The following is a 23024-nucleotide window of genomic DNA, read 5'->3' as shown; positions in this document are numbered from 1 at the left end:
TCTCAAGAAAGCCAGGGGACTAATTGATTTCTGCCGTCACGATTGACGGCAGAGCGGCTGTCAGGCAACTGAAGTGTCTCCAATCTCCAATACAAATTACTCTAGATGGTTTTTAAGATAAACTTGCCAAGCCTGTTATGCCTAGCAGTTCTGACTGGAACATGGGCAATTGATTTACATGAAAAAACAAGAGGATCTCTTTGGGATCTTCATCATAAAACTGCCATGGGGCTTTTGCTGATGGCCGAGAAGCCACAGATGTATCATGCACACCTAGAAAATTAAGGAAGCTATTCTATGCACACCTCTATGTAGTTCATAATTTGGCAGCATAAAATTGAGCCTGTCTAAAGCAACAGACTACAAAAGAAGGCTACCATGAGACTCTTAGAGAATGCTGACTAAAAAGATTAATCAGGTAATACTGTGAACCTTTGTTTCCATCAATTGTTCTTAATGCAGATAAATTCCAAAGGAGGATAATGTATTTCTCCCCTCACTTTTTCAAAGAGGTAAGTTGTGTTCTTGCAGTAAGGAAATCAGTGTGTTAACTACGGTGGACAATGTGTTACCTGGATCATGAGGAGGTTGTATAAAAAGCAATTTGAATGAAGGACAAAGGGCCTAGGTTTTGAAGGGAAAAAACATCTATGAGATAAATCTATTTATATTGGTTTTAGCCTTTTTATTTTTAGGGGCTTCCATGGTGGCTCAGATGGTAAAGATTCTACATACAATGCAGGAGACCCAGGTTCAGTTCCTTGGTTGGGAAGATCCCCTGGGGAAAGGAATGGCTACCCACTCAGTATTCTTGCCTGGAGAATCCCATGGACAGAGGAGCCTGGTGGGCCACAGTCCATGGGGTTGCAAAGAGTGGAACATGACTGAGCAACTAACACTTTCACTTTGGTTTTCATTTTTATGTAGCTGTGGATGTTTCCTTAAAGCAGTTTTTTATTGTTGATTATAAAAAAATCTTGGGTATCTTAACCATTACAATTGACAGTGCAAATGAAGACTAAGAATGTCTGAATAGCTGAGAGGGGATGTGAGCTAGAAGCAATCAAGGCCCTTGGTATAGAGAGGACTTTATATACCACCAGAGAACAAAAGGATCTCTTGACAAAGCAGCTATCAGAGCGGTACTGAGGGCAGAGAACCATGGAAAGGTATTCCGACCCTGGCAAGGTACTGGCAAGGAAAAATATTACTTATTTTGAGAATTATTGAGTATTACTCTTTACCAAGCAGTGCAGTAGGTGCTGGAGATATAGTAAATAAGACAAGCCCTCTCTTTCCTCAGAGCTCAGAGTACACCAGGGGAAGAAATAGTTAACTCAGCATATCAAAACTCTTGGAACTCAGCTCAAGTGGAGCCTTAGAGGAAATGCTATGGTGTAAATGCTGCTGCTGCTGCTTCTAAGTCGCTTCAGTCGTGTCCGACTCTGTGCGACCCCATAGACGGCAGCCCACCAGGCTTCCCCATCCCTGGGATTCTCCAGGCAAGAACACTGGAGTGGGTTGCTATTTCCTGCTCCAACGCATGAAAGTGAAAAGTGAAAGGGAAGTCACTGAGTCGTGTCTGACTCTAGCGACCCCACGGACTGCAGCCCACCAGGCTTCTCCATCCATGGGATTTTCCAAGCAAAAGTACTGGAGTGGGGTGCCATTGCCTTCTCCAGGTGTAAATGCTAATATTGGGAAATAAGAAATGTTATAAATAATGGTCTAAAATACAACCATAGAAGCTGAAAAGAATAAAAGAGTAAGTTAAATACCAAGCAGAAAGAGAAGTCAATAATATAAAGCAGAAAAACAATAGAGAAAATTGATACACTCAAAAGCAAATTATTTTAAAAGATGACAAAATTAATTAAGACTAGCCCAGATGATCAAAACAAATTTTTTAAAAGGAAAATTCAAATTATTCATGGCAGAGGTGAAAGAGGAAATGTACTACAGAGCCTCTAGACATTAAAAGAATAACCAAGAGCTATTATGAACATTCTACCAACAAAGTCATCAACATTGAATGACACAAAATAAGCAAGTAAAAGTTTTCAAAGAAACTTGAACCTAGCATTTTATATCTAGCCAAATTTTCACTCAGTATGAGAGTAATAAAAAACAGAAATCATCTCAGGCACTAAGGTCTTCAGAGGTTTCCTCACACAATGACTTCTATCAGAAACAATTCTGATTTCCTAACTATGACTCAAAATCCAGAACCAGTAAAGACAACGACATATGTATTTGATTACATTCACATGTATACCTGTGGCAGATTCATTTCGATATTTGGCAAAACTAATACAATATTGTAAAGTTTAAAAATAAAATTAAATTTAAAAAAAAATAAAAATAGAAAACGAAAAAAAAAAAAACCCAACATAAATTACAAGGCAAAACCCACCATAGAGTGAAAAATGAGAAAAGGCAGATTACAGGAAAAGAAAAGAAATTGAAATGCCATTCAAATCTATGAAAAAAACTCAATCTAGCTTGTAATACGAAGAAGGCAATAGCACCCGACTCCAGCACTCTTGCCTGGAAAATCCCATGGACGGAGGAGCCTGGTGGGCTGCAGTCCATGGGGTTGCTAAGAGTCGGACATGACTGAGCAACTTCACTTTCACTTTTCACTTTCATGCATTGGAGAAGGAAATGGAAACCCATTCCAGTATTCTTGCCTGGAGAATCCCGGGGACAGAGGAGCCTGGTGGGCTGCCTTCTATGGGGTAGCACGGAATCGGACACGACTGAAGCGACTTAGCAGCAGCAAAAGCAGCTTGTAATAAGAGGAGTGCAAGTTATTATTGAGATATAATTTCTCACCAAAAAAAAAGAATAAGAGATATAAACATTATACTAAAAAAATCAACAACTTGGACAAAATAAATAAATTCCTTGAAGAACAAATATTATCAAAACTGACAGGAGAAGAAATAGAAAATCTGAATATCCCCTTTAATATACTTACTTATGTATTAAGTAAATTGACTTTATAGTTTAAAACATTCTCACAAAGAAAATTTCAGACCTAAATAGCTTCACCTGTGAATGCTATTAAATATTCAAGAAAGATATAGTAACCATCTTATACTAACTCCTTCAGAACCTATTATACAGAGTGAAGTAAGCCAGAAAGAAAAACACCAATACAGTATACTAACGCATATATATGGAATTTAGAAAGATGGTAACAATAACCCTGTATACGAGACAGCAAAAGAGACACTGATGTATGGATCAGTCTTATGGACTCTGTGAGAGAGGGAGAGGGTGGGGAGATTTGGGAGAATGGCATTGAAACATGTATAATATCATGTATGAAACGAGTCGCCAGTCCAGGTTCGATGCACGATACTGGATGCTTGGGGCTGGTGCACTGGGACGACCCAGAGGGATGGTATGGGGAGGGAGGAGGGAGGAGGGTTCAGGATGGGGAACACAGATATACCTGTGGCGGATTCATTTCGATATTTGGCAAAACTAATACAATATTGTAAAGTTTAAAAATAAAATAAAATTTAAAAAATTAAAAAAAGAGAAGTGATAATAGGTTATATCCAAATAATTTTATCAGACCAGCTTAAATTAATATGAAAGTCTGAGAATAACAGTGAAAGTAAAGTTGAAGATTAATATTAATATCCCTCATGATATGTATAAATATTCTTTTAAAATTTGCAAACTAAACACAGAAATAGATAAAAGGATAAATGACAAAATCAGGTTTATCACACATGAATGTGAGGTGTTAAGCAGTGTCAATTAATCAATATTTGTTAATAAATGTAATTCACCAAATGAAAAAATTCAAAAGGAAAATGTACATGATCATCTCAATAAATGCAGAAAAATGTTAAAATTCAAAACCTGTTATTGATAAAAACTCTCATTAAACCAAGAATACGAGAAAACTTCCTCCAACTGATAAAAAGCATCTATGAACAGCCTACATTTAACCTCATGCTTAATGGCAAATAGTTTTCTCCTAAGATAAGGTACTATGCAAGGGTGTCTGGGTTCATCACTTCTGTTCAACAATACACTGAATCCGATGTTCCAATAAAGCCAGGAAAAAAGAAAGCATATAAAGTTCAAAAAGAAAAAAGGAAAATTTTTCTGTTTTCAGATAATACAATCATTTACATAGAAATTCCCAAGGAATTTAGGAGAACAACTACAAGACTGGATAGATGAATTTAAAAGATCACATAATGCAATTATAAAATTTAATTGTATTTCTGTATACAAGCAACCAACAAATGGAAGATTAAATTTAGAAAACTATCACTGATAATAGCATTCAAAAATAAAATATTTAGGGATACATGTAATTAAAGATGCACAATATCTTTATACTGAAAACATCAAAACATTGCTGAGAGAAATTTTAAAAATCAAAATATATGAAGAGATATATACCATGTTTGTGAAGTGGGAAAAAATCAATATTAGCCGTTAAGATCTCGATTGTCTCCAAATTGATTTGTGAAAGGAGGGAAAGGGGCAGATAGAAACTCTAGATGATGAAGAAGGGACTCAGCTGCTGGGATGTGACAGCGACCAGCTGAAACCAAGGTGGCTTGGCGAATAATCCAGTCGTTAACCTTTGTCTCATTGTACCTTCTTCTGAATACTAGATATCATTTGCCCTTATGCCATGGCAGTTCTGAGACCATAAAAGCCAAAACATGAGCAGTCACCCAATTCCTGGAAAATCCCCACCCTTCCCTAGAATAGCAAGAATATTCCTCCCACTTGTTGGCCTATGAAATTACTTAGCCCATAAAAACCAAAGACCTCATGCCCTGGCCCACTCTCACTTTCTGAGAGGTTTCACATTGTGTCTTTGGAGAGTATATCCCTCTAAATAAGCTTGCTTGTGCTTTTCCTTCGCTTGCTCTTGAATTTTTCCCTGCCCAACACTAAGAACCCTCACTTGGCAGTCCATCTTAAGGACTCTTGTGGGTTCCAGGACATGACACGTCCACTCTGCAGCAATGATTTATAAAATCAAAGCAAGATCAATTAAAGTCCCAACAGACTTTCTGGAAGAAATGGACAAGCTGATTCTAAAACTTATTTGGAAATGTAAAGACACTAGAATCATCAAGACAATTCTGAAAAACAAAAATTTCAAGACCCACACTACTTCAAGACTTACTAAAAGAATTTCTAAGTAAACAATCTTCTCACCTGAAAAGAGACAGTTATACTTCTTTTCTGATCTTTATATCACAAACTTCTGGCTTCTAAAATATATAAATAACTGCTACAATTCAATATGAAAAAGAAAGCAATCCAAATAAACATAAATGGGTGATAGACAGGAATAAACCTTCCCAAACGAAGACAGAAAAACACCAATGAGCTCATGAAAAGGCCTCAAGGTAACTTATTACGGAAACGCAAATTTAAAAAGCAATGTCATTCCATTACACAAACACTAAAGGTTAGAATTATAAATGTTTCAAACTGACTGCCCCAAATATGGGTGAGGATAGAGAGCAACTGGAACTCACATGTATTATTGATTAGATTGTAAAATGGTTGTTGGGCTGCACCCCACAGACCTGCAAGCCCTGTACCTGTCCAGCTTCAAGATCAGAGAAAGAGCTTGGAGTTGGCGGCGACAGAAGCATCATTGGTTTAATCCAGGGGTCCCCAATATTTTTGAGAACAGGGACCGGTTTTGTGGAATATTTTTCCATGGACTCGGGTAGAGGGATGGTTTGGGGATGATCCAAGTGCGTGACGTTTATCATGCACTTTATTTCTATTATTTATTATTATTATTATATCAGCTCCACTTCAGATCATCAAGCATAGTAACCTGGAGTTTGGGGACCCTTGGTTTCATGGATAGAGGATCTTACTTACATTTCTGAAGCAAGGTCCTGGAGCAACACCCGATGGTGTGTGACTGGTGGGCAGAACACGGCGGCACTTCACCCTCCCGCGGGAGGGGAGGTTACCACTTATGGAGGCATTAGCGTCAGGTGGCTCATCGGTTACCAGGGAAACTAGCAAAGGGGCACGCCCCTTACGGCTCCTGTGAGTGGCTAGCAGGTGAAGATGTTCTGACTTAAAGGTTAGAACAGTTACTGACTGGGGCGGGGGCAGGTTTGTAGTTAGGTGAGTGGCGTGAGTAGGTGTAGGTGAGGCAGACACAGGTGGAGCAGGCAATGTACAGAGAACAAACAGAAGAGCCACCTTGAGTGGCCTGATCGTACAGTGGTTCATCAACTTTGAACACTGTCTGCACCTTCTTATGTTATACGTCTACCCTGGGTGCATGCCTGCAGCCATATCTGACTCTTTGCGACCCCGTGAATGTAGCCTGCCAGGCTCCTCTGTCCATGGGACTTTCCAGGCAAGAATACTGGAGTAGGTTGCCATTTCCTCCTCCAAGGGATCTTCCTGACTGAGTGATTGAACTCTCTTCTCCTGCTCCTCTTGCATTGGCAGGTGGATTCTTAACCTGCCACCACTGAGCCACCTGAGAAGTCCATACATCTATCCTATGATCCGGCAACTCTTTCCCCAGGCATTTACTCACAGAAACAAAAATACATGCCCTCGAAAAGAATTGTACAAGAAAGTTCACAGTAGCTTTACTTTACACTTGCCAAAAACTACAGACAACCCAAATGTCCATCAATGGACAAAGAATAAACAAACACTGGTATATTTGTGCAAGAGAATGCTACTCAGAAATGTTTAAAACAGGAATAATCTATTAAGGCATGCACCAACATGGATGAGTCACAAAACATTATTCTAAGCCAAAGAATCCAAACAGTATGATTTCATTTACATAAACTTCTAAGACAACTAATAATTCTGATAAAATAATTTTGGTGGAATTCAAAATCGCCTCTGGGGGTTTGGGACTATTGTTAACTGGGAGGGGGCATAAGAGAGTATGCTAGAGTAATGGAAAAACAATTTTTTTGGGGCCACGTGTCATGTGGGATCTTAGTTCCCCAACCAGAGATTGAACCAGTACCCCCTGCACTCGAAGAGCAGAGTCTTAATCACTGGACCAGCAGAGAAGTCCCAAAAAGCACTATTTCTTGATGGCAATGTGGTTACATGAAAGCATGTCTTTGACAAACCTTATTTAACTTCAAGATACATACATTACTCTGCATGTAAATTCAGACAGGTCTCAGGCAAAACGGTAAAATGTCAATATTGCTTATATCTAACTGGTGAATACCTAAGTGTCTGTTTATTCATCTCTGTTTTTCTGCAAATTGAAATAATACAGAATGTAAAAAAAGGAAAGAAACCAACATTTTCAACAATTATTCTGCAAAACTAGCTTTCTATATCCTGACAGCCTTAAGGAGGTACCATAGAACACTGGGTACCCAAAGGTTGGTCGATTGGAATGGGTGCTTCAGAAAAAAAATAGTGTGCTATTTTATCTGTTTACAAGGGACAGGGAACTTCATACTCAGTTTTAGATCAGAGACTTTAGTAACACACAGCTTACTTAGGGTTTTCTAAATCTCACAGTCAATAGTTGCAGGATAAATTAAATCTATAGAAAGTCATTTGCTGAGTATCAGCTGCAAGGAACACTGTCTTAGAAGAATTCAGTTCTAAATGTTATGGTTCCCCTCAAATAAATACTGATCTTAAGAATAGCTGAGTGTGAATACAGTTTAAAAGAAACCATAGCTGCACTATTTTTGCTTTATAGATAGATGTGCCCCTCCCCCAAATTATTTGGTAAAATAAAATTTTGTACATCAATCACTTTCTGGTCTCAAAGTTTTGCGGACTCAGTTCAGTTCAGTTCAGTCACTCAGTCATGTCCAGCTCTTTGCGACCCCATGGACTGCAGCACGCAAGGCCTCCCTGTCCCTCACCAACTCCCAGAGTCCACCAAACCCATGTCCATTGTGTCAGTGATGCCATCCAACCATCTCATCCTCTGTCATATGCTTCTCCTCCTGCCTTCAATCTTTCCCAGATCAGGGTCTTTTCAAATGAGTCAGCTCTTCGCATCAGGTGGCCAAAGTATTGGAGTTCCAGCTTCAACATCAGTCCTACTAATGAATATTCAGGATGGACTTCCTTTAGGATTGACTAGTTGGATCTCCTTGCAGTCCAAGGGACTCTCAAGAGTCTTATCCAACACCATAGTTCAAAAGCATCAATTCTTCTGCGCTCAGCTTTCTTTATAGTCCAACTCTCACATCCATACATGACTACTGGAAAAACCATAGCCTTGACTAGATGGACCTTTGTTGACAAAGTAATGTCTCTGCTTTTTAATATGCTGTCTACGTTGGTCATAACTTTTCTTCCAAGGAGTAAGTGTCTTTTTATTTCATGGCTGCAGTCACCATCTGGAGGGATTTTGGAGCCCCCAAAAATAAAGTCAGCCACTGTTTCTCCATCTATTTGCCATGAAGTGATGCAACAGAATGCCATGATCTTAAGTTTTCTGAATGTTGAGCTTTAAGTCAACTTTTTCACTCTCCTCTTTCACTTTCATCAAGAGGCTCTTTAGTTCTTCACTTTCTGCCATAAGGATGGTGTCATCTGCATATCTAAGGTTATTGATATTTCTCCCGGCAGTCTTGATTTCAGCTTGTGCCTCATCCAGCCCAGTGTTTCTCATGAGGTACTCTGCATATAAGTTAAATAAGCAGGGTGACAATATACAGCCTTGACGTACTCCTTTTCCTATTTGGAACCAGTCTGTTGTTTCATGTCCAGTTCTAACTGTTGCTTCCTGACCTGCATACAGATTTCTCAAGGGGCAGATCAGGTGGTCTGGTATTCCCATCTCTTCCAGAATTTTCCACAGTTTATTGTGATCCACACAGTCAAAGGCTTTGGCATAGTCAATAAAGCAGAAATAGATGTTTTTCTGGAACTCACTTCCTTTTTCGATGATCCAGCAGATGTTGGCAATTTGCTCTCTGGTTCCTCTTGTGGACTCAAGTAAGGTATAAAGTTTTAAGTCATAAATCAATGTTTGTTATTTCAGAGCTCTCATCATTTTCTCTAAATTGCCTTCATTATCTGTAATTTCTAGCATCTGTAGTTTCTCTACCCCAACAGAGATTTAGAAATCATCATTTAGTGAACATCTTCTGTGTTAACGCTCAGCCCTCAGGGGCCTCAGTTGACGCAGCAGGAGTGGGAAGCATACTCACCTACATCATAGAAGGGGCCTCACTCTATTGGTCTGAGAGATTGGTGGAGCTAGAATTGGAATGCAGCATTGATTCATTCTGTGGCTTTGGTGGCTGGAGCATTAATAACAAACTTGGAATTGTTGAAAGTAATATTTTTGACCCTGAGACCTGGGAAGCAGAGAGAGCCAGGTGACAGTGAGAAGGAAGAGAAAGGCAAGACAAGCAAGAAAGAAATCCTGAGAGAATAGTTCTAGCTCCTGTGGTTCCTAAAGTTCAGCTGGAACTCTCCTAATTCCCCATTTTCCCATATGCTCGTTCAAAGAGGCTGGTGTAATGCAAACCCCAAACACATAGACTTGTGTTATTATTGGGGAGAATGTGTATGTATCTCTGACCTCAAATTATCTGTGATATCTAACAGTCAAATTTCTGCTCCCTGAAAATTAACATTTGAATATAGTTATAGAGGAGTTTCCCTGGTGGCTCAGTGGTAAAGAATCTACCTGCAATGCACGAGACCCGGGTTCAATTCCTGGGTTGGGAAGGTCCCCTGGAGAAGAAAATGACAACCCACTCCAGTATTCTCACCTGGGAAATTCCATGGACAGAGGAGCCTGGTGAACTAGTCCATGGGGTCACAAAGAGTTAGACACAGCTGAGCGACTAAACAACAATAATAACAATAATGTGGAGATTCCTAGTATAAGAGTGTAAAATTACTTTCCTCAGATCTTCCTTGCTGGGATGAAGCTCCCACTTGGACATATTGAGTGTTCTGTTTAACGGCGGTCAACTCTACATACATTCAATAATATTCTAGAGCTCTTACTGTGTCAGACCCTCTTCTAAATGTGCTAGTTGGGTTATCTCAGTTTATCCTCATAACCACTCCATGAAGATGGTAGAATTGTAACCACACTACAAGTGAGAAAAGGGAGTCATAATAAGAGTTTAGTGACTTGCCCACAGGTAGGAACAGCACTCAAGCCAGGTGGGCTGACCTAGGTCTGGCTCTTAACCATTTACCACTGCATGCTACTGCTGCTAAGTCATTTCAGTCGTGTCCGACTCTGTGTGACCCCATAGATGGCAGCCCACCAGGCTCCCCCGTCCCTGGGATTCTCCAGGCAAGAACAGTGGAGTGGGGTGCCATTTCCTTGTCCAATGCATGAAAGTGAAAAGTGAAAGTGAAGTCGTTCAGTCGTGTCCGACTCTTAGCGACCCCATGGACCACAGCCTACCAGGCTCCTCCACCCATGGGATTTTCCAGGCAAGAGTACTGGAGTGGGGTGCCATTGCCTTTTCCATACCACTGCATGGAGGTATGATAAATTATTGTTTAACTTCATATGCATTTAAACTTTAGATTATGGTGTTGAAGCTGGAGGAGGGGAAGTTGAAGCTGGAGGAGGGCAAGAAGGAAAGAACTGAACAAAAGATAATTTGATGGGCATTCCCTTCATTTGCCTTCATCTAGGATTACAAGGTAAAACCACTAACGAGTGTGCAGGCTGCATTGTCATTCAAGGTGCCTTCCCCCCTCCAAAGGGCTGAACGCTCAGGTTATCAGATGGACTGTAGAGGAAGCGCACACTGTGCCTTGGAATGCCATACTCCTCCATTTCACTAGCCTTTCACATCTACAAGTATGGATGGGAGAAAAATGAGTTCGGCAATGGCTGAGCCAATGCAGGAGATGCAAGAGATGCAGGTTCGATCCTTGGGGTCAGGAAGATCCCCCGGAGGAGGAAATGGCAACCCACTCCAGTATTCTTGCCTGGGAAATCCCATGGACTGAGGAGACTGGCAGGCTACAGTCCATGGGGTCTCGCAGAGTTGGACACAACTGAGTGACTGAGCAATGTGAGCAAGGTGTAGGAGGGAGAAATGTTTAAAGGATCAAAACTCCAGCCATTCTGACTGCCTCAATTTCCTATTTGAGTTATCAAAGGAATTAACCTGATGCACAATTGCAGTAAAAAGGCAAGCATATCTGTGTTGTCGGTGTCAGACATGAATCAGTATTACAAAATTAATAAACAGGAAGCTAAAGTAAACAGAGTTGGATGATCAGAAGAGAGCACTCTCATGCCCTGTCATGATAGCAGAGCCCAACAGGAAGAATAAAGACTCCTCTTCCTTCCTGGCCAGTACTGGGTCACTGAAAAGGCAAGGATTCTTGGTTTATCGTAGCCCTCCCAACTTTTTTTCCCTCTATAAAGTATGCTGTTCCCCTTGCTGTGGGGGGATTTGCATACAGCTCTCCATCATTGTAGACTCTGAATTGCAATTCTCTGTTGATCTGTAATGAACCCATCTTTGCTAGAGAAATAGTTGGCAGCCTGTTTGTTTCAGGCAAAAGTATCATTTAGAATTATCTTCATTACTTCCAACCTTCACTCATTTCTCTCTCTGTCCTAATGTTTACTAAATAAAAGATATTAAATAGATGTACGGTTTAGGATGGCAAGGAATTCATGACCCAGTGTCGCCCAGTATCCCATTAAAATTCTAATTTTAAAAAAGGAAAACCTCCTAACAATAATGAAACTTAACTCGAATAATTAAAAACTTTTCTATACATGCAGAGACATTTATGCTAATTATGACCTATGGAAGATGCTTCTTCATTTATCCCAAAGACTAATGGGATAATTATATTGGAAAATGGTTTAATAACCAAATGAAAATAATTTTTACTTCTAAAGGATATCTTCAAAAAGATACAAAAAGACATGGCCTCTAAGACATGGAAATGGAAAAGTATAAGCAAAAGAGAGATGAAGATGGAAAATGAAAAGGATATCTGTGCACATAAAAGCAAAAAGGAAAAATTTGGTGAATTTTATTCCACACAAAAAGTTTAACTTCACAAACCAAGTAAAATACACATGACAAGTTGGGGAAATGATTGGCAGCATATATGATGAAAACTGATTAATAGCTTCTTTGTAAATAGCTCTAACAAGAAAAATGCCACGTGAGGGAAAAAAGGACAAATAATGATGTAAGAAATGCAATTTCTGCTAAACATAAAAGAATCAGTCTAATAATCAAAGAAATGCAAATTGTCGTTCAGTGAGAAATTCTTTTTACATTTATTTAATCAAATGAAAAAGATGTTACAAGGCTGATATGAAAGGGATCCTGTCATACAATGCTAGCTTCAAAAAAATTATTACAACTTTAGGAAAGGTAAGTTTGCTCTTTAAAGCACAAGTCATAAAATATTTCATAATTCTGAACCCTTAAACTTCAAGGGAATTTGTACTCAAGGAAATAATCAAATTCTCACCAATGCGTACATATTACGAGTTCAAGGTGGCAGTATTTCAAAGAGGAAAATATTTGAAAACCACCTATGCTTTTAATAATTAGAATTGGTTAAATAACTTTTGTACTCAATAATGAAAATTATTTTATGGCTGTTTAGAGTGGCATTTTTCGGGGGACTTCCCTGGCAGTCTGGTGGTTAAGAATCTGCCTTGCAATGCAGGGGATTTGAATTTGATCCCTGGTCAGGGAACTACAGAGAAGGCAATGGCACCCCACTCCAGTACTCTTGCCTGGAAAATCCCATGGATGGAGGAGCCTGGTAGGCTGCAGTCCATGGGGTCGCTAAGAGTCAGACACGACTGAGTGACTTCACTTTCACTTTTCATTTTCGTGCATTGGAAAAGGAAATGGCAACCCACTCCAGTGTTCTTGCCTGGAGAATCCCAGGGACGGGGGAGCCTGGTGGGCTGCTGTCCATTGGGTCGCACAGAGTCGGACATGACTGAAGCGACTTAGCAGCAGCAGCAGCAGCAGGGAACTAAGGTTGCTTATGCCGTGTGGTGCGGCAAAAAAAAAAAAAAAAAAAAAAAGGAAAGAAATTGTATTCTTGAATCACCTGATAAAAATGTTCATCTTATAATGTTAATTAAGAAAAGCAGAATGAAACTGATTAAAATTTTGTCAAAGGAATATTATAAATATATTATGTCTATTAAGAGACGAAAAGCCGAAAGGAAATACATCAAAATGATATAATGGTTATGGTGTTTTGAAGAGGAAAATTACAGGTGTCTTTTTTATATTTTATAATATTTCTGAATTTTCTAAATTATCTGTAAGGAAACTGTGTCACTTTTATAATCAGAGAATATATTTGAAAAGTCATGGATTGATGATAAAAATAATATATTCTTCACCCATATATGCAGAAAAATCAGTAAACAATACAAGCAAAACCATCTACTAGTATACTGTCCCACAGAAACATCTTTGTGTTCCCTTTGTTTTTCAAAGAGAACCCATAACAGCGTTCATACTTCATGGCACAGAGTGAGCAAGGTTAATGACCTAATTTTCTTTTTCTAGGACAACATGGCTGTGATCTTGGATGATCTTCAGAAATGACACCTCCTGGTATTTCTCCTTTCTCCCCCAGATTGCTTCTGTCATTAGTTTCACCACCACACTTTTCACAGCAAATATAACAGGGCTACCTTTGTTTATGCAACTCTTCAAAAGCTCTGCCAAATTTAATAAGACAGCAAACACATATATCCAGAAACCATTTCAGAAAATTAAATGCAATTTTCAGTTTCACTACACACATTTGGTAAATTGGAGTCCAGGCACTGCTTTGAACTCGGATGAAAGGAGTAATGGCTATTCTCAGCACTGTGCCTAATTTAAACTTTTGCATCACCTTAAAAATTGTCCTAAACACTTTAGTCCACTAGATGGCAGACATGGAACGCTACCTGCAAGAAACTGAGTAACTTAACAATAACCCTTAGGAAAAGTAAGACCACAGAAGGTAAAATGAGGTTGAAAATGCGAACATGAGGGAGCATAAACAAGCAAAGGGGACATCTTTAATAATCACAGGTAATACTAATAATGTAGAATAAAAAATGATGACTCCTATCTGAACAGTACATCTTTCAGTGTATAACTCAATCCTTTTCATAGTTTGCTTTCTTTGATTAAGAAATATTAAAAAAAAATCTTCCATGAAGAGAGGTAACTAACCAACCTTGAAAAAGTAACGCTGAAATGTCTTAGAATATGACAAGTCAATTAAAAATAAACAACTCTTGTATATCAATAGTTATGTTAACACCATTATCTTTGTTCCTAATAGTAATGATCTATTCACATTTTCATTCAACACACATTGGTGATGTCTCTGGGTGGGCACTATGTGATCCAGATTTGCTTCCCTGGTGGCTCAGTGGTAAAGAACCCACTTGCAATGCAGGAGATGGGGGATTGATCCCTGGGTCAGGAAGATTTCCCTGGAGAAGGGAATAGAGGCCCAATATCCTTGCCTGGAAAATCCCATGGACAGAGGAGCTTGGCGGGCTACAGTCCATGGGACTGCAAAACAGACACAACTTAGCACTAAACAATAGCAACAACAATGACAAAACTGGTGTGTTCCGCAATCCTATTCCATAATGATCAATTGAGCTGTCGCACCCTCAACTGAAGGCTGGCATTATGTGTCAGATGGTATGGCACATTAGGTTACCCAGAAAGTCGTAAGTGAGAGCTCATTCCTAAGCTCTTTGAAATTTCTCTCCCACCATCACTCCACTGCAGTCTCCCTGGCTGATGCAACGGAAACAAGCTGGTCCCCGTGTGCCATTTCCTAATTCCCACCATTGTTGTACCTTCCCTCACCCAGCAGTATTTAGAGGACGAACATACTCATTTGTTAGAAGTTCAGTTCTCACCATTACTATTTCATTCCTTTTTACAAATATTTCTTGAATTTCTGCTCTGCCCCAGGCACTCAGTTTGGCTAAGATAAACAGTTACTGTTATCCAGAGCCATAACTTGGCAAAAGGAGAAGCAGGGGGAGGTGGATAAGGGGGTGACCTGTAGCACATGGAGAGCACCCCATGTCATGATCTTAAAATCATAATCCTGGACCCATAACCTGGACCCATAACTCTCTTTGTGAGAGACCACAAAGCCCTCCAGCACAGGTGAAGAAAAGCAGTCAGACAGCAAATCGGGGTTAACCCCATTGCAAAATCCATGGCTGTAAGCTCTGGGGTATTTGATAAATACTCCAAGAATGCAGTATGTTAACAGTATGTTATGCTTCTAGGATCATTCATTCTAATAAAAAATGTCTTTTCATATGAAGCAATAATTATAAAATATATATAAGTATATATAATACCATTTAGAAAGTGCTTTCTAAATTAAAAAAAAATGATACAAATGAACTTATATACAAAACAGAAATAGACATAGAAAACAAATGTGATTTCCAGGTGGTGCAGTGGTAAGTGGTAAAGAATCAGCCTTCCAGTGCAGGAGACATGGGTTCGATCCCTGGGTAGGGAAGATCCTCTGGAGAAGGAAATGGCAACCCACTCCAGTATTCTTGTCTGGAGAATCCCACAGACAGAGGAGCCTGGCGGGCTGCAGTCCATGGGTCACAAAGAGGCAGACAGGACTGAGCACACGTACAACAACATGATTACCAAAGGGAAAAGTTGGAGGGATGAATAGATGGGATTAACACATACACACCATTACATGTACAATAGATAACCAACATATATAGGACCTACTATATAGCACAGGGAGGAACTGTACTCAGTATTTTGTAATAACCTATAAGGGAAAAGAATCTGGAAATACACAGACAGACATGTATAACTATCATTTTACTGTATGCCTGAAACTAACACAACATTGTAAATCAACTATATACTCCCATTAAAAAAAAAAAAGAAGTACTCTTTACAAATGTTTTAGGGAGGCCAGAGAGGTGATGTTATTTATAACTGGGGAGAATCAACACAGTCTATGCATGAGTTGACACTGAGTGGGTTTTAAAGGTCTTAAAGGGATTTGGACTTGTGATAATGGGCAGAAGCAGCAGCCTAGGAATCATGGACTAGGCAGAGGGAACAGTGGACTGTTCAGAGTGAATTTTTTACTCATTAATTTAAAATAAACATTTATTGAGCATCTACTGTATTCCTGGTACTCTTCCAGACTCTAAGAAAAACTACTCAGTCGGTTTTTTTTTAATCCCTGATTCCCTGGCATATCATAAGTGAGTAAAATAGACAGTATGCCAAAGGATAAGTAAATGAGTAAAAAAATGTCTAACTAAAGAAGGATATGGGCTGGAGGAGACCAGAGACCTGGAGGAGGAGAAGGATATGCATTCCAGTAGAGAGGACAGTAAGTGCATAAGTCCTGAGACAAGAACACACAAAGAAATAGGAGGAAAGAGAAACTGGCACAAAATAAAGACAGGCCATCATATTGGCATCCCTCACGATATTCTGCTGACAGCTAAGACGGCTCCCAGATTCGACTGTGGCTTGAAGCCAGGGAGCGCTTCTCCTAAAGGTATTCCAACTCAGACACCTGCCTGAAAAGCGGACTGTCTTGTATGCATTCCATTCTGACAATAAGTGGGTAATGCTCCTCCTAAGGGGGATCTATGCCAGCATCCTACACTGGGGTAGAGAAGCCGTTTAATTCTTGGGTACATTCACTGGAAGGAGGAAATGGATCTCATGAAATGTGAGGGTAGGTGGTTTACACTGTAGAAGAGATGACCCTATGGGCTTCTGAGATGGAGCTAGTGGTAAAGAACTTGCCTGCCAATGCAGGAGACGCAGGAGACCCGGATTGGGAAGATCCCCTGGAGGAGGGCATGGCAACCCACTCCAGTATTCTTGCCTTGAGAATCCCATGGACAGAGGAGCCTGGTGGGCTACAGTCCATGAGGTCTCAAAGTGTCAGACACGACTAAAGCGATTGAGCTCACACATATGGCATGAGATGACCCTGGTTTTCTATCCAGACTGTGAGGAGAAGTTCTGGAAAGCTCCTATCACTGTGCTTGGTGACAATCAGGCAACGGATCAGAGTCAACAATGACTATGCTTCATTGGCTTCCTTATCTCGGCAGTAAGCACTTGATGCTTCGGAAGTGCCTGCGTTGGCCGGCGCTCACGTCCACGTCTGCCTCGTGCCGGTAACGTGCCTGCACAGTGTGGCTCATGTCACAGGGAGGGCCTCAGTGAGCCTTCCTCACCCATAAGCAGACCAGGCTCAGTGCGGCCTTGCCGTCTTCTCTGGCTTCTAAGTCATCTTCACCATGATGGCACACATTCATGGTAAGAAGAAATGGAAAGCAAGGAGGATAAACAATGACACAGATCTGCAGTCAAGATGGTAGACTGGTCACGTGCCTTTTGTCTCTCCTCGCCTTTCAAGACTCCACTTTAAATTCATGCTAATTGAATAATTCACCTTATTATTCCAAAGAAAATTACTCTGAATTTAAGTTAGGCCACTTCTAAAACTGTGGAAAATTCTTCAACAGAAGGGAATACCAGACCACCTGACCTGCCTCCTGAGAAATCTGTATGCAGGTCAAGAAGCAACAGTTAGAACTGGACGTGGAACAACAGACTGGTTCCAAATAGGGAAAGGAGTACATCAAGGCTGTATATTGTCACCCTGCTTATTTAACTTATATGCAGAGTGCATCATGCAAAATGCTGGACTGGATGAAGCACAAGCTGGAATCAAGATTGCTGGGAGAAATATCAATAACCTCAGATATGCAGATGACACCACCCTCATGGCAGAAAGTGAAGAGGAACTAAAGAGCCTCTTGATGAAAGTGAAAGAGAAGAGTGAAGAAACTGGGTCTGCTCCCATCACTTCATGGCAAATAGATGGGGAAACAATGGAAACAGTGACAGACTTTATTTTGGGGGCCTCCAAAATCACTGCAGATGGTGACTGCAGCCATGAAATTAAAAGACACTTGTTCCTTGGAAGGAAAGTTATGACCAACCTAGACCACATATTAAAAAGCAGAGACATTACTTTGCCAACAAAGGCGCATCTAGTCAAAGCTATGGTTTTTCCAGTAGTCATGTATGGACATGAGAGTTGGACTATAAAGAAAGCTGAGCACTGAAGAATTAATGCTTTTGAACTGTGGTGTTGGAGAAGACTCTTTAGAGTCCCTTAGACTGCAGGGAATCAAACCAGTCAACCCTAAAGGGAATCAGTCCTGAATATTCATTGGAAGAACTGATGCTATAGCTGAAACTCCAATACTTTGACTACCTGATGTGAAGAACTGACTCACTGGAAAAGACTCTGATGCTGAGAAAGATTGAAGGCAGGAAGAAAAGCAAATGACAGAGGATGAGATGGTTGGATGGCACTACTGACTTGATGGACATGAGTTTGAGCAAGCTCCTTGAGTTGGTGATGGACAGGGAAGCCTGACATGCTGCAGTCCATGGGGTCACAAAGAGTTGGACATGACTGAGCAACTCAACTGAATAGAATTGATTTCTGAACCCCAGCAAGTGAGACAATGTCAGTGATTCCTTTTGGCTGCAATAAAAGCTGGAGGCAAAGTGGAGCCCTGCAAGGCCTTAAAATTAGTTTTTATTTTTTTTTTAAATCATTTATTTTGGTTGAAGGCAAGTTGCTTTACAATGTTGTATTGGTTTCTGCTACACATGAAAATCCCATGGATGGAGGAGCCTGGTAGGGCTGCAGTCCATGGGGTCGCTAACAGTCGGACACGACTGAGCGACTTCACTTTCACTTTTCACTTTTCATGCACTGGAGAAGGAAATGGCGACCCACTCCAGTGTTCTTGCCTGGAGAATCCCAGGGACGGGGGAGCCTGGTGGGCTGCCGTCTATGGGGTCGCAGAGAGTCAGACACGACTGAAGCGACTTAGCAGCAGCAGCACACATCAACAAGGCAATGGCACCCCACTCCAGTACTCTTGCCTGGAAAATCCCATGGATGGAGGAGCCTGGTGGGCTGCAGTCCATGGGGTCGCTAACAGTCAGACACGACTGAGCGACTTCTCTTTCACTTTTCACTTTCATGCACTGGAGAAGGAAATGGCAATCCACTCCAGTGTTCTTTGCCTGGAGAATCCCAGGGACGGGGGAGCCTGGTGGGCTGTCGTCTATGGGGTCGCACAGAGTCAGACACGACTGAAGTGACTTAGTAGTAGTAGTACATATCAACATGAATCAGCCATAGGTATACATATGCTCCCTCCCTCTTGAAGCTCTCTCCCACCTTCCTTCCCATCCCACAAGACTGTAACATTGGGAAACACTTTTTTTTTTTCAGAAGGGAGAGAATCTGCAGCAGAATGCCCATGCCTGTGGTCAGGCCTTGGGCTGGCAGGTCATGGTCTCATGTGGCTTTCCATGCTTTTCCTCTTAGGACCATTACTCTTTTCAGTGCTGATTTGCGAATGAAATTAAGGTCCAGTTATTTCATGAATGCCATTGACAAACTCATCAGCAGCATTAAACCACCTGAGCACCCAAGGACAAAGACCTTTCCATGAGTCTCCGTCATTGGTTCTTATCTTTGCATGGAAATCACTAATTGCATCTGAATTGCTGATGTAAAAACTCAGTAGAAATCAACTAATGGCATTCATTTGCTGGGTCAAGAAAGTAGTGACTATTTTATGCTTCTATGAAATAGCATAATCCTTTTAGTCTGCCTGTTCCAGAATTCACCTAATATTTGTCTGTAATTCTTGTTAGTAAAATGGGGTTTTCATGAATACAGAAAGAGAACTACAGCGTCAGGCAAAGTAACATTTTCCTAAGTGTTGGACTGAATTTCAGGATGTAAGTTTTAAATTCTAACAAACAGACAATTAGAACAATCAAAATTTAGATAGATCTCAACTGCCGAAATAAAAAAAAATGCTACTGAATCACATATTACCAATAATGCAGAATAGGATAATACAAGCATTATCATCTAGTCTATTACAAAATTTTGTTTACTAGGTATCTTTTTACCTGACTATCCAGTCTTCATTTCAAAGGAAAGTATGTGTTTTCCTTGTCATCCAAACTGTCCTTCTACATTGTACAGCTATGCATCTGAAAGTACCCTCTTCAGGAGTCTCTACGTATCATGTTTTAAAATTCACTGTAAATAAGTCTGTAAAATAAATCCTTATGTACTTGAACAGAGGTGCCCGTACAAGTAGACACTGAGATAATATCAAAGGATTGAAGCAACATGTTGAATTAAGAAGTCCCTAACAAACTAGGAGGGTGGGGTGGAGTGGGGTTGGGAGGGAGGGTCAAGAAGTAGGGGACATACGTATACCTATAGTTGATTCATGTGGATGTCTAGCAGAAACCAACACAATATTGTAAAGCAATTATCCTTAAAATAAAAATAAATTTAATTATAAAAAATTTGATACAGAAAATATAAGACAAAGGCATTTTTTTTTCCTTGAGCAAAGAGAAGCTCTTATTAAAAGGTATGGAGGAAAATTTTTACAATACTAGAATTTTAAACATTGTGAACAGGAAATTTTTTTTAAAGTGTTGCAAAAAAGCATTACAAAAATTAAAATGTAAGTAACAAATTGAGTGAAAGTATTTCCATTTTATGTGAGAGAGATCAGAATCCAGAATATATATAAAGAATAAAAACTACCCTCCTAAAAAAGAACAAATAATATATACAGCAACTCTCACATAAGGGGAAAGTATAGATATACATTTGCCCCTAACTTGCTAAAGTTCAGAGAATTAAAATTAGACATTAAATCTCAATAATACATCATTTCTTACACAGAAAATTTTTTAAAAATTTGATAGTATCAAGATTTGACATTTGTGTGAGGAAACAGCTGCATATGCCATTGGCTTTACAAATAGGTACAGCCACAGAGAAGGACAATGTGTCTGAATTTGCCTTGTCATTCAGCCGCGAAGTCGTGCCCGACTCTCTTGGACCCTATGGACTGCAGCATGCCAGGTTCCTCTGTCCACCACTGTCTTCCAGAGTTTGCTCAAATTCATGCCCATTGAGTTGGTAATACCATCCGACCATCTCATCCTCTGCTGCCCTCTTCTTTTGCCCTCAATCTTTCCCTGCATCAGGGTCTTTTCCAAAGAGTTGTCTCTTCGCATCAGGTGGCCAAAGGATTGGAGCTTCAGCATCAGTCCTTCCAATGAATATTCAGAATAATCTGAATCTGCCTAAGACTCAGTAAATCCCTCCTTTGAATCTATCCCCTGAAAAGATTTGCCTGTGCCCACAAGCAGAGGGATTCAAGGATAAGTGAAGAATTGCTTGTACAGCAAAACATTCAGTGAAACACTCTTTCTTCAGGTGCTTAATAGGTATTAAGCAAAAAAGGATTTCTCAATCAGTTATGTGGAGGAAGCTCTAAGTTAAAAGGATCAGACCTCGTTATTGTGGGACTTCTTAGTATGGCAGATACTTTACTCTACACCGAGTTTCTGGGGGCCTGTAGCAGACAGCACTTCCCACAATTACTGAACCACTAAAACCTTCTTTCAGGGACACAAGGAACTAGTGGTTTAGGAAATGAGCTGAGGAGATGCTGAACTACTTGATGGTGCAAAGCAGTCTGGGGCCTCTTTCCACAGAAAGGCCAGTGGAATGGGAGGCTCTGAACTTAGTAGTCAGGCAGACTGAGCAATGAGTAGACAAGGAAGAAATAAGACACTGAAGACTTTTCTTCAGGAATGTCCAAAGCAGCAGCATTGGAGACAGAGGGTAGTGCAGGATTTAGGGTGGGTATGTTGTTTTGTTTTGTTTGTGGGTTGTCTTGTTTCTCTTTTTGTTTGTAGTATGGAAGACACGTGTGTTGGTAGATAATGGGGAATAATCCCGTAGAGGGGCGGGAAGTTCCAATGGCACAGTGGGTAAAGAATCCTCCTGCAAAGCAGGATCAGCAGGAGACATGGGTTTGATCCCTGGGTTAGGAAGACACCCTGGAGAAAGAACCCCACACCTGTATTCATGCCTGAAAAGTCCCACGGACAGAGGAGCCTGGCAAGGATACAGTCCATAGGGTCACAAAGAGTTCAACATGACTGAGCTACTAAGCATGCTGGCAGCAGTAGAGGGGCAGAATTTCAAGCTACAAATACACCAAAGATGCACATTTCTGAGATAGGAAGACATTCGCCTTGCTGGGACGCAGTGTCATTCTGGCAGTGAGTGGAAGGGTTTGGAATGTGGACCCAGGTAAACTGGTAAATGAAAGAGGGAAATGATAACTTGAATACAGATTAATGTACGATTTCCTACTTTTTTCAATAAAGTAGGAGGTAAGGTGATCTTCTGCGAGGGAAGGAAACACCAGTGTGCCAGGGTTAAGGTGAGAGAGGTCATTTGAACCCAGCACTCACAGGCAGGTGCTGTGTTCAACTCTGGTTTTCTTTCATCTCTTTGCTTGGTGCTGATATCTCCCTCAGTTTTCACTCATTTACCATTTGTGCATGAATTGCCTTGTATTAAAAATAATCAAAAAACAAAACTGAAATGTCCAGATTTCTTTAGTTTATTTTACAGAGAAAGCAATACAATCAATAAAGACAGTGGAGAGGGGCAAGAGGAGGCAGTTGAAAGAAAGGGAAGGGTATTTTCTTTCGGGAGAAGGTACAGCAAAGATTTTACTTTTTTAAAGAGGAATAGTAAAAGTAGGAAAATAGTAAATAATAGTGAAAACAGTGAACAACACAGGGTCTTGATGACCTCTGCATCAGAAGGTGGGTTAAACAACAACTAAGGATGCTGCTAGAATTTTCAAACATTGTTCTGAGATCCTAATCATGCAGACCATCAAGACCCCTTCTTTAGGAAAATAAAAGCATTCAGTTCAGGATGCACGTTGTAAGGATCACAGCTCTCCACAAGAGGGGAGCATGTCCTCAGTTTTGAATGTCTTTGGAGCCCTTTCTCTTCTCGAGATTCTTTTTTGCCTTTCACCGAGACGGAGGCTATACTCGACCTGTTTGTTGAGTCTGGGA

At 40.4% G+C, this 23024-nt stretch overlaps 1 long non-coding RNA gene across 1 annotated transcript in view; it reads right to left on the bottom strand.

Annotated features, from left to right (window-relative positions):
* Positions 1–5967, bottom strand: part of LOC123466049 — a 69183-nt gene extending 63216 nt beyond the window's left edge. Inside the window, exon 1 of the long non-coding RNA XR_006641303.1 lies at positions 5890–5967. This is a non-coding gene — a long non-coding RNA (uncharacterized LOC123466049). The remainder of the gene's footprint in view (positions 1–5889) is intronic.
* Positions 5968–23024: the final 17057 nt, after the last annotated feature.

Source organism: Bubalus bubalis, chromosome 8 (genome assembly GCF_019923935.1).
Source record: "Bubalus bubalis isolate 160015118507 breed Murrah chromosome 8, NDDB_SH_1, whole genome shotgun sequence".
NCBI classification, from domain to species: domain Eukaryota; kingdom Metazoa; phylum Chordata; class Mammalia; order Artiodactyla; family Bovidae; genus Bubalus; species Bubalus bubalis.
Note: the sequence above shows the minus strand (reverse complement) of the source record. Positions and strands in the feature narration are given on the sequence as shown.